This window comes from Odocoileus virginianus, chromosome 25 (genome assembly GCF_023699985.2).
Source record: "Odocoileus virginianus isolate 20LAN1187 ecotype Illinois chromosome 25, Ovbor_1.2, whole genome shotgun sequence".
In the NCBI taxonomy this organism is placed as follows: Eukaryota; Metazoa; Chordata; class Mammalia; order Artiodactyla; family Cervidae; genus Odocoileus; species Odocoileus virginianus.
Window position 1 is genome coordinate 25999536 of NC_069698.1, and position 16575 is coordinate 26016110.

The window sequence follows — 16575 nt, forward strand, 5'->3', positions numbered from 1 at the left end:
AGAAATATTATAAAATATTAGTAAATTAGTAAAGTTCCCAAACTCAACATCCTATTCAAGTTGGAATGGGAAAATCAGGATTTTGAAGTTGACTTTATCAGATCTGAGTAGTGTTGTACTAATTATGAAAAAAGTAAGGGTGATTATGACAAATCATATATAAACATGCAACATTTTAGAATTTAATTTGTTAGACCTCATTGCTAGACTCAATCTAAGAAAAATTTTGCTCTCAAATGTAAAAAAATAGTTTTGATTTCCATGTCAATCATTTAAACTCCCATTTTCCAGCCACACATGCTGATCTATAGTGTTTTTACTTGTCTAATTTTAGTCAAATATGAGATACATTTGTACATATAATGAAAATGTCCTCTTAAAGTATAGAAATTTATGAAAGCAGCATTTAGCCACATAATCTAATAGTTTCATTTTGATACATTTGGTGATAGTAAAATAAAGAAACAAACAAATAAATAATGCTTTATCTGTTGAATCAAGTCAGAAGCCCCAATCCCAAGTCTTCAAATAACAGGATGATATTTTTCATAGAAAACAACTTACTGGGCATCTTTTGTCAAATTTTAATTGATGTATTGAATGAGAAAAGTTTTAAGCTGCTATATAAGTATTTAAACCTCTCTTAAATATCTATTTTCAGCTGTGACCTCATTTCTAACCTTATATTTCCTAATATTTGAATGCTCTACTCTTTCCTTAATCTACCAAAAGCAAATTTTATTTGACTCCTAGGGCCAAGGTGCTTTTGCTCCCAAAAGCATCATGTCTATCACTAGCATTCACATTTTGTAGTCACTGAGGTTATTTTTCATTTTTGCTTTTTTCTCTTTTGTAATCCATACACAGTCATCTTGGAAACCACATGGATTAAAATTTTATTGCTATATAATCAATTACCCCATAATGTAGTGCCTTAGGACAGCAAACATTTATTTTTTTTCTAACAGTTTCTGTAAGTCAGGAATCTGAATATGGATTAGCTGGGTCTTCTGACTCAGGGTCTCACATAAGGATGCAATCAAGGTGGCAATCAGTACTGTGGTCATTTTAAAGGCTTGATTGAGGAAGTGTCCACTTCCAAGATCACTCTCATGGCTTGCTGAATTGTCAATGAATTGAATGCTTCAGTTTTTCACTCATCTTTGAACAGAGAACACCTTAGTTGGCTTCCTTCCTTCATTCCTTTCTTTCTTTCTTTTTTTTTGGGGGGGGGTGCCACATTGGTCTGTCTATAAGGCAGCAAATATCTTTGGCAACTGGTTTTTATTCAAGAGAGCAAATAAGAGATCAAGAACAGTGAGCACAATGAATAGCAGAACATTTTTATAAGATAATCTTGGAGTAACATCCTACCACTGTTTTTTATATACTAGTCACTAAAAGTAAGTTGCTAAGTCAATCTCCTTGTATTGACTATAAAATAACTAGCCAAAAAAAAAAAGGAATAACTCTCAAATACAGTATTGAAAATGAAAGTGTTAGTCACTCAGCCATTTCTGGCTCCTTGCGACCTTATGAACTGTGGCCCACCAGGCTCCTTTTTCCATGGAATTCTCCAGACAACTGGAGTGGGTAGTTTCCTGATGCAGGGATCGAACCGTTGTCTCCTGCACTATAGGCAAACTCTTTAGCATTTAGCCACCAGGGAAGCCCTAAATGCAGTATTAGTATAGAGTTAAGGTAGCATTTGGAAATTTTATTGTAGTGCCTATGCACAGAAGACTAAAGAGAACAAAATGTGTATACACGTGTAATCTAATGATTAGCCTTCATATCTCCTCAAACTTCCTTGGTGAACAAAGTTAGACTGTAGCATAAATAGGGAAAACTCAAGCTTGAAAAGACAGAGCTGACTTTAACAATTTCATATCTTAATTTGCTTGCTGGTATGATTAATATTACTCAGATCTAAGCTATTTTATGTAACTAATTTTGAAACTAATTTGAATTATATTATTTTTATAATATTAAGTTATAATAACTTTGTAAGTATAGTATTCCTTTGACTTATGTTTTCAACTAATGTTCAAGTTGTGTCTTTAAGACTGTAATAAATTTTGACATTGCTTATTTTTAGCCTCATCATATCCTATTACTGATATAATGTTTGAGATTATATAACCTGATAAATAAATATTGTGTTAGACTCACTCACTGAATATAAAATGCATGTATACATTTAGTAGGTTTCCTATTTCAGTTGCATGAAAAATGCACATGTAGCAATTAGATTTTCTGAGGAAAAATTAGGACATACAGTGAATCATCTCAAAAAAATGTCAGAGCATTATAATCAGCTCTGTATTGGAAAATTTGACACATGTGCTTGTCCTGTGTGTATAGACAGTTCTCTGAAAAATATTTTTTGAGCATTTTTCTTGAGTTATGTTCTTATATTTACTGTCATTTTCTTTCCACTGAAATTGCAGTAAATTTTACAAAACTCAGTGTATTCCTAGGAATAAAAAAAAAGAATCTAAATATAAAAATCAATAGCTATAGTGCTTCCAAGTTATAACCATGCAGAACTTGTCCTATTTGACAAGTGTTTGAATTTCAAACTGATGAATTGGGTTGCAAGAACATGAGCTCATAAAAATCATCCTTTCTCTGCTCTCATCTCAGCCTACCATATAATCAACATTTCATCTTCCTTTCTCTCTCTCTCTCTCTCTTTCATTTCAGTACTTTAGAGAAAAGAACAAAAGTGTTTGTATTTTTTTTTCCCCCCTCACTATTTCAGCAGAGAATCTCAGGACAGGACTCATAGAGCCAACAGCTCTGGAAAAAAGTGATACTGGCACAAACAGAAACCACATTTGGTTTTGTAGAAATACTGTAATTAACAACATAGGGAGCACTTTAGGACACAATTATTTTTCCCAGTGTCATTGGTGGTTATCTCTGCTGCCCCTGTCGTGCACTAAAGTCCCCCTGCTGACTCCTCCCAGAATTGCAATTATCTGAATTCTGGATGTAGTTTCTCTCTTCCGCACACACCGAGTTCTTATTACCACCAATATTTCTGATGGTTCAAACACCAAGTGACTTCTCTGCATGCTGGGAGGAGACATAGAGTTTGCCTGTTGCCCTTGGCTGTTCATAACTTAGATTTCCTTCCTTCCTACTGTCTGTCAGTGCTTAGAGACTATTCTCTTTCCCATGAGTTTTTGAAGATGCTGAGAATGAATAAAATGGCCTCAAAAGCTTCTAAGTTAAGTATATTGATAGCCACAGGATTGGACGTTTGCTGAATTTTGAGAGCATCTGGTAAATTAGAGAATTTCAGAATTGCCCTGGAAAAGAAATAGAGGGCCTCAAGAGGCAGCAATACACAATCAGCTGTACTCAGTGGTGGTGGGCAGGGGTCTGTGAAAGTGGAAGTCCCAAATAAGAGGCCTTCGGAGGCAGCAGCTAGAGGTCACGGTCTAGGAGGGATATAGGGCCCCAGAAGGGACCTCCACAGGAGGAAGCGCACGTTTAGCGGAGGTTCATTGTCAGGTGATGTCGGTTAATGGTAAGTTGGGGAATCCCTGCGTTGAGAGATCCAAGAACAGAAGCAGTTTGGGGCCTTTTATAGCTATAACATTTATCTTATCTGTGGTTAGTAAAAGGCTTCCCAGTGGCTCAGTGGGTAAAGAATGTGACCACAATGCAGGAAGAGACACAGTTTCAGTCCCCGGGCTGGGAAGATTCCCTGGAGCAGGAACAGCAACTCACTCCAGTATTCTTGCTTGGATAAGTTTACCACTAGCGCCACCTGGGAAGCCCATATATGAGTAGCTTATTGTGCTAAAAGATGATGCTATTAAAGTGCTACACTCAGTATGCAGCAAATTTGGAAAACTCAACAGTGGCCACAGATCTGGAAAAGGTCAGGTTTCATTCCAGTCCCAAAGAATGGCAATGCCAAAGAATATTCAAATTACATTTCAATTGCACTCATTTCACATGCTAGCAAGATTATGCTCAAAATCTTTCAGCAGCATGTGGACTGAGGACTTCCAAATGTACAAGCTGGATTTAGAAAAGGCAAAGAACCAGAAATCAAATTGCCAACATCCACTGGATCACAGAAAAGGCAAGGAAATTCAAAAATTTTTGAATTTTTTTCCACTTCTGCTTCATTAACTATGCCAAAGCCTTTGAATGTGTGGATAACAACAAACTGTGGAAAATTCTTTAAGAGATGGGAATAGCAGGCCACCTTACCTGTTTCCTGAGAAACCTGTATGCAGAACAAGAAGCAACTGTTAGAACTGGACATGGAACAACGGACTGTTTCAAAATTGAGAAAGGAGTATGACAAGGTTGCATATTGTCACCCTGCTTGTTTAACTTCTATGCAGAGTATATCATGAGAAATGCAGGACTGGATGACTCACAAGCTGGAATGAAGATTGCCAGGAGAAATATCAACAACCTCAAATGTGCAGATGACACCACTCTAATGGCAGAAAGTGAGGAGGAACTAAAAAGCCTCTTGATGAGTGTAAAAGAAGAGAGTGAAAAAGTTGGCTCAAAACTCAACAGTCTAAAAACTGAGATCATGGTATCCCGTCCCATCACTTTATGACCAATAGAAGGGAAAAAGGTAGAAGCAGTAACAGATGTTATTTTCTTGGACTCCAAAATCATTACAGATGGTGACTGCAGCTATGAAATTTAAGATGCTTGCTCTTTGGTAGGAAAGCTATGTCAAACCTAAACAGCATATTCAAAAGCAGAGACATCACTTCACCGACAAAGGTCCATATAGTCAAAGCTATGTGTTTTTTCAGTAGTCATGAACAGATGTAAGAGTTGGACCATCAAGAACGTTAAGTGGCAAAGAACTGATGCTTTTGAATTGTGGTCCCGAAGAAGACTCTTGAGAGTCCCTTAGACAGCAAGGAGATCAAAGCAATCATTCCTAAAGGAAATCAACCTGAATATTCATTGGAAGGACTGGTGCTGAAGCTGAAGCTCTAATACTTTGGCCACCAGATGCCAAGCACTGATTCACTGGAAAAAACTCTGATACTGGGAATGATTGAGGGCAAGAGAAGGCTACAGAGGGTGAGATGGTTGGATGGAATCACTGTCTCAATGGATATGGGTTTGAGCAAACTCAGGGAGATAGTTAAGAACAGAGAAGCCTAGGGTAATGCAGTTCATGGGGTTGCAGAGTCTAACATGTCTTAGCAACTGAATAGCAAGAATTGTGCTCTATAGCTCATGTGGAAACCTACAGAGTAGTTATAATGCAGGCAATTTGAGTTTGAAATGAAGTCATGCTTTATTCTTATTTTTAAATAAGTTTTAGTTTGCATATAACTTATTAGTTTCAGGTGTACAACATAATGTTTCAATATTTGTATATATTGAGAAATGATCACCACAATAAGTCAGGTTGCTATTTGTCACCATACATACTTACACATTTTTTATTCCTTGTGATGAAAATTTATGATTTACTCCCTTAGCAACTTCCAAATATGCAACACAGTATTATTAACTATAGTCACCTTTCTATATACTACATTCCCATGACTTATTTAGTTTATCACCAAGCTACGCCTTCCTTGGTAAATGATTGCTCTACTTCTGAGATGGAGGTCAAGGTTTGGTATTGGGTCCTGCCAGAGACACTTAAACATGCAATATAAAGTGGCTATTTAATTTGAGCTGTTCTTCTTGAAGTGGGTGATTTCTTACTACCAACCCATGAAGCAGGCATGGCCAGCAGCAAATATATCCTGGTTCAAGAAGGCTAAAAATCACAGTTAAGTTGTATTAACATGTGAATTCTTAATGTGAATATGCATGCTGCAGTAGCATCTGAATTCTTATCATAGCAGTTATTTTTCACAATGGATGAATGAGAAAAAATCAAGAGTGGTTTACAGATTCTTTTAAGAACTAAGTTTTGAGAGAACAGCATGTATATTATCTATAGTGAAACAGATCACCAGCCCAGGTGGGGTGCATGAGACAAGTGCTCGGGCCTGGTGCACTGGGAAGACCCAGAGGAATCAGGTGGAGAGGGAGGTGGGAGGGGGGATCGGGATGGGGAATACATGTAACTCCATGGCTGATTCATGTCAGTGTATGACAAAACCCACTGCAATGTTGTGAAGTAATTAGCCTCCAAATAATAAAAATAAATAAAAAAAAGAACTAATATGCTGACATGAGCTAAAATAGCACTGTTTTATGGTGACCCAGATAGATTATAAATAAGTAAAACTCTTTCTGAATAGAACTGGGAACTGTACATAGAATCTATATTGACTTAAAGGGATACAGGCAAAAATTATAATCTATGCTGATTAATAAGCAGTGGTTAACTGTTTTGCTACATTAACAGGATTTTTAAAGATAGAAAGCTCAATGACAAAGTGACAGCAATCAGCAATCATCAGTTTTGTATTCAACTTAATATTGGTATCTTTGATTTGACATTTTTGTGTTCCATCATTATTGCATGCGCCACATTATCAGAAGCAGTTGACCTTACAAAGCAGTGGAATGGCCTATGAAACCTCAGTTATGGCACCATCTGTAAACCCATGCCCTGCAGGGTTGTGGAGCCTACCAACAGGATACAGAACTTGCTTTAAATTAGTGGCCAATATATGATGCTCTGTCTCTCGTTAACAAAATATATAGTCTGGGAGCTATTCCAGATGAGTTACCAGAAAATGTTTGCCATCCCAGAACTATATGATCTTATGATTTAAGTTCTCAGAAGCAAACAGCATCTTTCTACCAAGAAGTACAGCAATAGTTTTATCATACTGTATGCACATGACTTTTTTGACTCCTCATATCACCATATCAGTAGAAAAGAAGTTTTATTTTTACTTGGATGTGGTGACTAATTTTAGTTACAAAGGAAGATACAAATGATGCCACAAAATATGTGCAAGGCAGGATATGTCCTTAACCCTCAATCCTTTGGGTCTTTTAGTACTGCCAACTACAATGGTAAGAAATAATGATGACAACACAGTAATAATTGCTGCAGGAAAACCTACTGATGTGTGCTAAAACTCAGTGAGTAAAAATTTAAGAAGAAATAGGATATTTATGTATTTAAAAAAAGATATATCTTACCCAAAACATTGATTAATTACAAAGAGAAAATTACTTGACAGAAGAGAAGCCTACCAGAGGTCACCTTAACCACACAATTAAGGTTAAAATCGCTCATAATGAGACATCTGAATAGAAAGGACCCTTTGGTCTGATTTATTGAGAAGAGCACATTATCTCTGAGTTATTTTTATAAAATTACATAACCTCAATATAACCATGAGAAAATATCTATAGAAAAGACCATGCAAACCAAAATTGATGGACAGTCTAGAAAATATTCATACTGTGTATTAGTAGGATTATACTATTGTTAGCATTCATTCTTAAGTGTAAATATGAAAAGGTTTGTGCAAACTCAAGTCAAGAAGTCAAATAGAGCCCACTCTAGTGGTTACTCTAACTCAATACCCACTCTACAGTCTTCTAGTTTCCTTTCTTCTAGATATCAATAAAATATCAATAGATATTTTAAACATAAAAGAGGAAGATAGATATTTTTTAAATAAAAAGAAGTAAAAAGCAAGAGGTACATTTTCCAAATTATCTTGAAGCTTGGCTGCACTGGGTCCCTCCTGAGATTTGGATGTGGAAAGGAGGAGTAAGATATGGTTGCTGGAAGACTGAGACATCTTGTGAGCATAATGACAGAAGTCTCTATTTCCTCTAGGTTCCTCTGAAACCATCTACTTAATAGAACTATAGCTACAAAATAGAGTGTGATAATATTATCAGTGTTTTCCACTGTTAGAATCCTGTGGAACTATTGGCTATTTCTTTGACTATATTGTCACTAGTTACATTGTCCCTGGTTGTGTAAATTTACACAAATTTTAGTTATGTAAATTTAGTAAGAGCAACTGTAATCATTTGATAACCTACTAGATTCAAAAGCTTAAATGCAGAAGATAGTGATGCTAAAATGATAGAGTTCTAACTAAATTGGTATATAAGGGTAAGAGCACATAATCATATAGCTTAGAGGGAAAGGATAGAGTGAGCCTGAACAGATTGTGGCACTCACTGCTCTGAGTTTACCTAGAAACTCTGTAATAACTTATATATGTGAGTATTTTTAGAGCCAAACTCTCCTGTTACATTATTAAAATTCAGTCGGTCCTGGTTACTGCCTTTATTAGTCAGGGTGCTCCAGAGAAACAGAACCAATAGGATATCTATCTATCTATAATTATATATACACATATATATAAATGCTGAGATATTATATATATATATAGAGAGATTTTATATATATATATATGTATATATATATATATTCAGAGAGAAGAAAGATTTAAGGGATTATTACTATGTTAATATCTACATATATATTATATATATATATATAATATATATGTATATATATATATATAGAGAGAGAGAGAGATTTATCTTAAGGAATTATTTCACAGATTGTGGGGACTGTCAAGTCCAAAATTAGGGCAAGCCTGAAGTTGTGATTTTGATTCCTAATTCTTCTGGACACAGCAGGCAGACAGGAAACCTAGGGAATGTTTTTCTGTTGCAGTTATGTTCAAATACCTTCTCCTATGGTAAACCTCAGTCTTCGCTCTTACGGTTTTCAACCAGTTGGACAACTCCCACCCACACTATGGAGATTAAGCTACTTGACTCAATGGCCCTTGATTTAAATGTTAATCACACAGAAACAATACCTTCATAGCAAAATCTAGACTGTTGTTTGACCCAATAACTGGGCACCATACCTATGTCAAATTAACACATAAAATTAAGCATCACTCCAACCCACTAGATACTTAGTCCCATAATATTGAGCATGCTATTTTATACTAAAATATATTGTGATTCTGACTCAGAACATTCTACCTCATAGCTGAAACTATTTACAAACTAACTTGTAGATATTTTATGGCTCCAACTGGAGTCAGATCTCTGTATTACAACCAGTCCAGACAGAGCAAGGATGAAGATAAAATGTGACACTGCTGTAATACAAAATGTCAATAATAGTACTCAAAACTTCTCAAGGTAAACAAACAAAATTAACATTTTTCTATCAATTTTATATTCGGAAGTTCTTTGAACTAGTGCTTACTGCAGAAAGTTATTTCATGGTGAAATAATCTGAGAATTCTATATACTCTTTATCTGAGGCTCTAGGTTTTCTCCCCAAAGACCAAACTTCCCCACTCTGATAAACATGGGTGGAAACTGACCATTAATACTTGAGTAAATTTATTACAGAACTGAAAATTATTAGAATAGAAAAAAGTTGAATCCTTCATTGTATATAATACAGAAGTGTGTGGATTTATCTGTATTTATTAAGAACTAAAGTAATAATTATCCTGAGTTTTTCTGCCATTTAAAAAACTAAGATCATGGCATCCATTCCCATCACTTCATGGCAAATAGATGGGGAAACAATGGAAACAGAGAAAGATTTATTTTCTTGGACTCAGAAATCACTGCAGATGGTGACTGCTGTCATGAAATTAAAAGGGGCTTGCTCCTTGGAAGAAAAGCTATGACAAACCTAGACAACATATTAAAAAGCAGAGTCACTATTTTGCCGACAAAAGTCTGTCTAGTCAAATCTATGGTTTTTCCAGTAGTCATGTACATATGTGAGAGTTGAATCATAAAAACTGCTGAGCACCGAAGAATTGATGCTTTTGAACTGTGGTGTTGGAGAAGATTCCTTAGAGTCCCTTGGACTGCAAGGAGATCAAACCAGTCAATCCCTAAGGAAATCAGTCCTAAATATCTGTTGGAAGGACAAATGCTGAAGCTGAAATTCTAATACTTTGGCCACCTGATTTGAAGAACTGACTCATTGGAAAAGACCCTGATGCTGGGAAAGATTGAAGGCAGGAGGAGAAGGGGACAACAGAGGATGAGATGGTTGGATGGCATCACCAACTCGATGGACATGAGTTTGAGCAAGCTCTGGGAGTTGGTGATGGACAGAGAAGCCTGGCATGCTGCAGTCCATGGGATCACAAAGAGTCGGACACAACTGAGTGACTGAACTGAACTGAACTGATCCTGAATTTAAGGAATTATTGTAGACTGTGAAAGCTTTGACAAACTTCTAGGGCCTTTCAGTTTGACCTGAAAAAATGGTGAGCTATAAGCCTCGAAATTAGAAAAGGGTATTTAAGTCAACAATGAAATACTTAAGTCAAACTGTTAGTGGTCATTGTGTGAAAATTTGCATATAGATACACAAAAATATGACTCTATTTTTCCAAAAACATGTAAAGAACTAGCAAAATCCATTTATATTAAGAAACTTTGACCTTATAAAATTAAGCTAGAACAGAGTAATCCTAGCTTTCTGACTTAACTGACTTCCTATATTATTGTATATTTGAAAAATAAGATAGCTCTTAAAACATGATTAAGCTAATTAAAATTTATAGAAATTTAAATATACCTAAATATTTCTAGTATCCTTCCTTTTACACAGTGAAGGAGAGACGCTCTGGTATTGCCTAGCATCTGAATAAGAAATAATTCAGCATGCAAAAGACACATTGGCACTTTTATTATTCGTAACTTATGGCCATAAATAGGAGGACATGAAAAGGAATGTTAGAAGAAATTAATTAACTGATTAAAATTCAAGTATAGGTGCATGAGAAAAAAGGATCATCATACATTCAATCCATTCATTTTCCAGAGTGACATCATAATATTTTAAAATAAATATAGGAGAAGGTAATATAATAATAACTAACAACTGGGGATCTTATTTTAGGTGAGGAGTCATTAGTTGATTTAAAAGAAAACAAGCAAAACAAAAATAATCACAAATGTTAACTCATTTGTGGGAATTAAAAATATGTAATAGCAAAAGTTATATGAATAAAAGAGAAAGAAAAATAATGGTTCTTCAGTACTTAATATAGCAAAGTAGGTATATACTTCACTATCATATTTGCAGCTGAGAAAGCATTGGTTAGATATTGCTACATAAAGCTGAGTAACAAGCAACCATAGAATCCAGTCAGCAAGTGAAGCTTCTCTGACCTCACCTGGGCTGGTTTGCAGGCGTCATAGCTGGTTGGGGCTCAGCTGATAGAGGTTGATGTCCACAGGGCAATTCAGCTTCAGGAAGTGCATCTGACTGGTTTTGGCTCCTCCCGGTACCGCATGGCCAGGCTCAGGTTTGCTTCAAGTGTGTTCAGTTGGGGAATTAAGGACAAAAGAGCAACAGCTACTCAAGGAAGGTGTTTTTTTGGCAATGGGAGAGGTTGTTGTTTAGTCTGTAAGTTGTGTCCAACTCTTTGCGACCCTGTGGACTGCAGTATGCCAGGCTTCCCTGTCCTTCACTATCTCCTGGAGTTTGCTTAAGTTCATGTCAATTGAGTGGGTGATGTTATTTAGCCACCTCATCCTCTGCCACCCCCAAAGTACAAGGCAGCAAACAGAACTCCAATAAGATACTGAAGCCTCTCCTGTGTCCTGCTTGGCAAGGTAAATCACATGAGCAAGCCTCAAATTGGGTGGTGACTGGGCTGCAGGTGTGTGTGTGTGTGTGTGTGTGTGTGTGTGTGAGCTCAGTCGCTCACGCTTTGTGAGCCTGTGTTGGGAGTAGCCCAACAAACTCCTCTGTCCATGGGATTTTCCAGGCAAGAGTACTGAAGTAGGTTGTCTTTTCCTACTCCAGGAGATATTCCTGACCCTGGGATGGAAAAATGCATCTCCTACGTCTCCTGCATTGGCAGGGGGATACTTCACCACTGTGCTTGGAAAGCCCAGGTCTGGGACTTGATGGGGGAAAGTATCTTGCCACCAGGAAATATTAAGGAAAGGAAGTGAATTTTTTTAAAATGATATCATCTACTTCATTGTCCTGTTTTTCATACTTACTTCCCTGTCACTTGCAAAGTTCGTTGACCCTATTCCATAAATGCTTGAAGTCTCATCCAAATACATCAACTTGAAATCCAGTATTTCATGTTCTATATGATCTACATGATTTAAAGTATTTAATTTTAAAATGAAGACCTATGATATAAAGAAGCAAGTTATATCTATCTACCAAGCATCTATCATATAATGCTAAAACAGGAGAAAGATAGTAATGAATAGCTATTTTTGGAGAAGGAAACAGCAGGGAAAAGCATAGCAGTCACTGATTCATGGCAAGTCCAAAATCTCAGTGAGAAAATGTTATCAGATCTCTCTACCTTGGATTTTAAAAAACATACTTTCTTTAGACTTTTTAGTAGTGGTTCCCTAGTTCGTTTTTCTTCACAGACTACTACTCAGTTTTCTGGAACTTTATTTATCCTGCTTGGTTGTATTTGAAAATATATTTTTTTCCATTTATTTTTATTAGTTGGAGGCTAATTACTTTACAATATTGTAGTGGTTTTTGTCATACATTGACATGAATCAGCCATGGAGTTACATGTATTCCCCATCCCGATCCCCCCTCCCACCTCCCTCTCCACCCTGATCCCTCTGGGACTTCCCAGTGCACCAGGCCCGAGCACTTGTCTCATGCATCCAGCCTGGGCTGGTGATCTGTTTCATCCTAGATAATAAACATGTTTCGATGCTGTTCTCTCGAAACATCCCACCCTCACCTTCTCCCACAGAGTCCAAAAGTCTGTTCTGTATATCTGTGTCTCTTTTTCTGTTTTGAATATAGGGTTATCATTACCATCTTTCTAAATTCCATATATATGTGTTAGTATACTGTATTGGTCTTTATCTTTCTGGCTTACTTCACACTGTATAATAGGCTCCACTTTCATCCATCTCACTAGAACTGATTCAAATGAATTCTTTTTAATGGCTGAGTAATATTCTATGGTATATATGTACTGCAGCTTCCTTATCCATTCGTCTGCTGATGGACATCTAGGTTGCTTCCATGTCCCGGCTATTATAAACAGTGCTGCAATGAACATTGGGGCGCACTTGTCTCTTTCAGATCTGGTTTCCTTGGTGTGTATGCCCAGGAGTGGGATTGCTGGGTCATATGGCAGTTCTAATTCCAGTTTTTTAAGAAATCTCCACACTGTTCTCTAGAGTGGCTGTACTAGTTTGCATTCCCACCAACAGCGTAGGAGGGTTCCCTTTTCTCCACACCCTCTCCAGCATTTATTGCTTGTAGACGTTTGGATAGCAGCCATCCTGACTGGCGTGTAATGGTACCTCATTGTGGTTTTGATTTGCATTTCTCTTATAATGAGTGATGTTGAGCATCTTTTCATGTGTTTGTTAGCCATCTGTATGTCTTCTTTGGAGAAATGTCTGTGAAAATATTTTTGAATAATGTTTCCTTTTTGGTGATTAAGCAGCTTTCTCAATATACTTCTCCTTATGTAAAAATTTGGGTGCTAGTGTCCTTATTTTAATCTCATTCTGTTTTATTCTAGGCTGACTTTGATTTTGCCAGTAAAGTTCTTTCAAAAACTTAAAAATTTTCAAGGCACTTTATTTTACTCCAAAAAACACACGATAACTCTTTTAAAAACATGCTTAACCAGGAATATTTTGTCCCATTAGGAGTGAGAACCATGATTGTAGCCTTTCTATAAGTAGTTTTTGCCATTCAAGGAGGTCTAATAGAAGTAGTCATAGTTCACTAAGAGGTTTTAGTTAAGGCAGAACAACCTGCCTTTGTTTTGGTCTATACACCACTAGATATATCTTAATTCTTTTTTTATTTTTTATCTTTCTTTTTTTAATCTTAATTCTTTTAATGATTCTCTAGATGCTGGGAGGGATTGGGGGCAGGAGGAGAAGGGGACGACAGAGGATGAGATGGCTGGATGGCATCATCGACTTGATGGACATGAGTTTGAGTCAACTCCAGGAGTTGGTGATGGACAGGGAGGCCTGGCATGCTGCGATTCATGGGGTCGCAAAGAGTTGGACATGACTGAGTGACTGAACCGAACTGAGGCTATTATTGAGAATCTTCTGAATGGAAATATTGTTGTTATGAGCTGAACTGTCCCCAACTAAATATCTTGTTTGGAAATGGGTCTTACCGAGGTCATTGAGGTGGGCTTTAATTGGATGCAACTGGTGTCCTTATAAGAAAAGTGACAGTTGACACAGAGTCAGATGTGCACAGAGAGAAGAGCTTGAGGAAAACCAGAGAATGCCAAATGAAGTTTGGAGTTCAGTTCAGTTCAGTTCAGTCGCTCAGTCGTGTCCGACTCTTTGCGACCCCATGAACCACAGCACGCATTGCTAAAAATCAAGGAATGTTTAGGCTTCTAGAACCTGGAAGAGGCAAGGAAGGACTCTTTTTCTTTAGGTCTCAGAAGGAGCGTGCCTCTGCTGACACTTTGATTTCTGACTTCTAGCCTCCAGAAGTATCAGAAGATAAATTTCTGTTGTTCAAACTCATCTAATTTGTGGGACTTTGTTATGGTGACCCTAGAAAACTAATGCAATTGGATATAAGAAAGGATTTTACTTTCCAACCCCTGTGGCTTGAACTCTATATTTTCTCTAAATTGTGCTATTTTTACACTTGCCAAGTATTTTTCCTAAGCTCCTCTTTCTTGTAGTACTTGATTAAAATACAGTATTTTGTTGAAAAATGAAAAGGAAATTCACACAATAATGTGATCAATGGTATTCAAAATCCCCAGTCCCCACATTAGGTGAGCCTTTAAAACTAAAAAGAAAATTCATATAACCCCCTTTCTCCCCCATTATTTGAAGTGTAATTCTACTGCTGCAAACTATGACCAAAATACTTAACCCCTATAATATAACACTGCTTCCTAATTTTGAGGTGTCATCGATTTTATTAATTAACAACCCAGACTCTGCAGCAAAGTTACCATTTACTGTTTGTGGTCATCTGCTAGATGCTTTAGTTTTCAATTTCCTCATCTGTAAAATGAAGATAACAGCTGTATCTTCCCCATAAGATAGTCATGAGCTTCAATGAACACAGAATGTGCTAGGTGTTCAGTAGCTTTTTAGTTAGTAATAGTCATAACCTATGTTCTTAATTCCAACTTCAAAAAATGAGTAGAAAACATTCAACATAAAATTACTTAAAATTATATATCCATTTTTTTTTTCATTTCCTTCTTCCTCTTTTCGATACAGCCTGGCCCAGTCTGGCTTCACCCTCATTTCCACCTTCTAAATATGCATTATACTGCAGTTGATTTTCTAGGGCTAATTTGTCAATCCAACAGTCTTCTTTCTCTTTAACTATTTTCTCTGATACATGTTACACTGTTTTACATTTTATTCTTAATACTCTGAAGGGCCAAGAAGCTGCCACCAGTTAGAGGCTGAGAATAAACTCAAAAAGTGAGCTAAAAGGAACATAATCTACATTACACAGTAGGGTAATATTGAGTCCTTGTGGCAAATTTCTGAGAAAACGAACAAAAATCATGTCCACGAGACATCCACCATTTCGGCTTGTTTCACTAAGAGGGAAGTTTGATAGAATCATAACAGCATTTCTCTCCCAGCCACCAATACACACTCAGGTCCAATAGTAGTATGCAGTTCAGAGGTAATACCCTATGTCCCTTCCTGGGGTGACACTTTTTCCTTTAAATGTTTAGGGATATAGACTTTATTTGAATATGAAATATGAAAAGAGGAACTGGCATGGTTAGTATCTCAACTCTCTTTTGTATTTAGAGCTTGCAACATTGCTTATATTTGACTTCTCTATTATGACTTTAGGCTTTATCTGTTGTAATAGAATTTCTCTTCCTTTGCTACTCCATTAGCTTCTTATTTTCATTGCCCTTTATTCTCTGTAGCTGATCAATACCATGTTAGGCTACACACACTAGCAACTTATCTTCTTTCAGGACTTGCCACTAAGAGAATGTATGGGTACATTAGTCAAACAGCTGCATCTTCCTCCTCATCACCATCATCAGAAAGCATTTTTCTAGTTCCTACCTTTTTTTTTTTTTTTGGATCGTGGAAGTCAAGGCACAGCGATAGAGACCACGACATTTATGTTCACACATAGAACTTGTTTCCATTGCTTGAATTCATATCACTCCAGAATTTAAAGAAAGAAAGAAAAAAATTGGTCTTCTTCATATTTGAATGTGAAAAAAAATCAATATATTCATTTCCTGGGTATTTCATGGACACAAGGTAACATCTTTACTTCTATATGTATTTAAGATCAGATAAAACTAATAAATAAGTAAAAAGCTTCTGTTTTAGGACCAAAACAAAGTAATACCAGTTAAACCTAATGAGTTAAAGTTGCTACTAATTTTGTATTTAGTAATCAGGATGCTATTTTAGTGATAATGATGGCATTTTAAAGATATATCCTTTCATTTTCTCCTATAAATACTACCTGCTACTTTTCATCTTATAAATTTTAATCTGGACTATGTAGGGCTTTATATTAAAATATTAAAAGGTTGTCAGCAAAAACTACATATTTTAGGTTCATTCTATAAACAAATTCTGGCTTAAGACAAAGTAGGGACATATTTAAAGGACAAATTTGTTTAA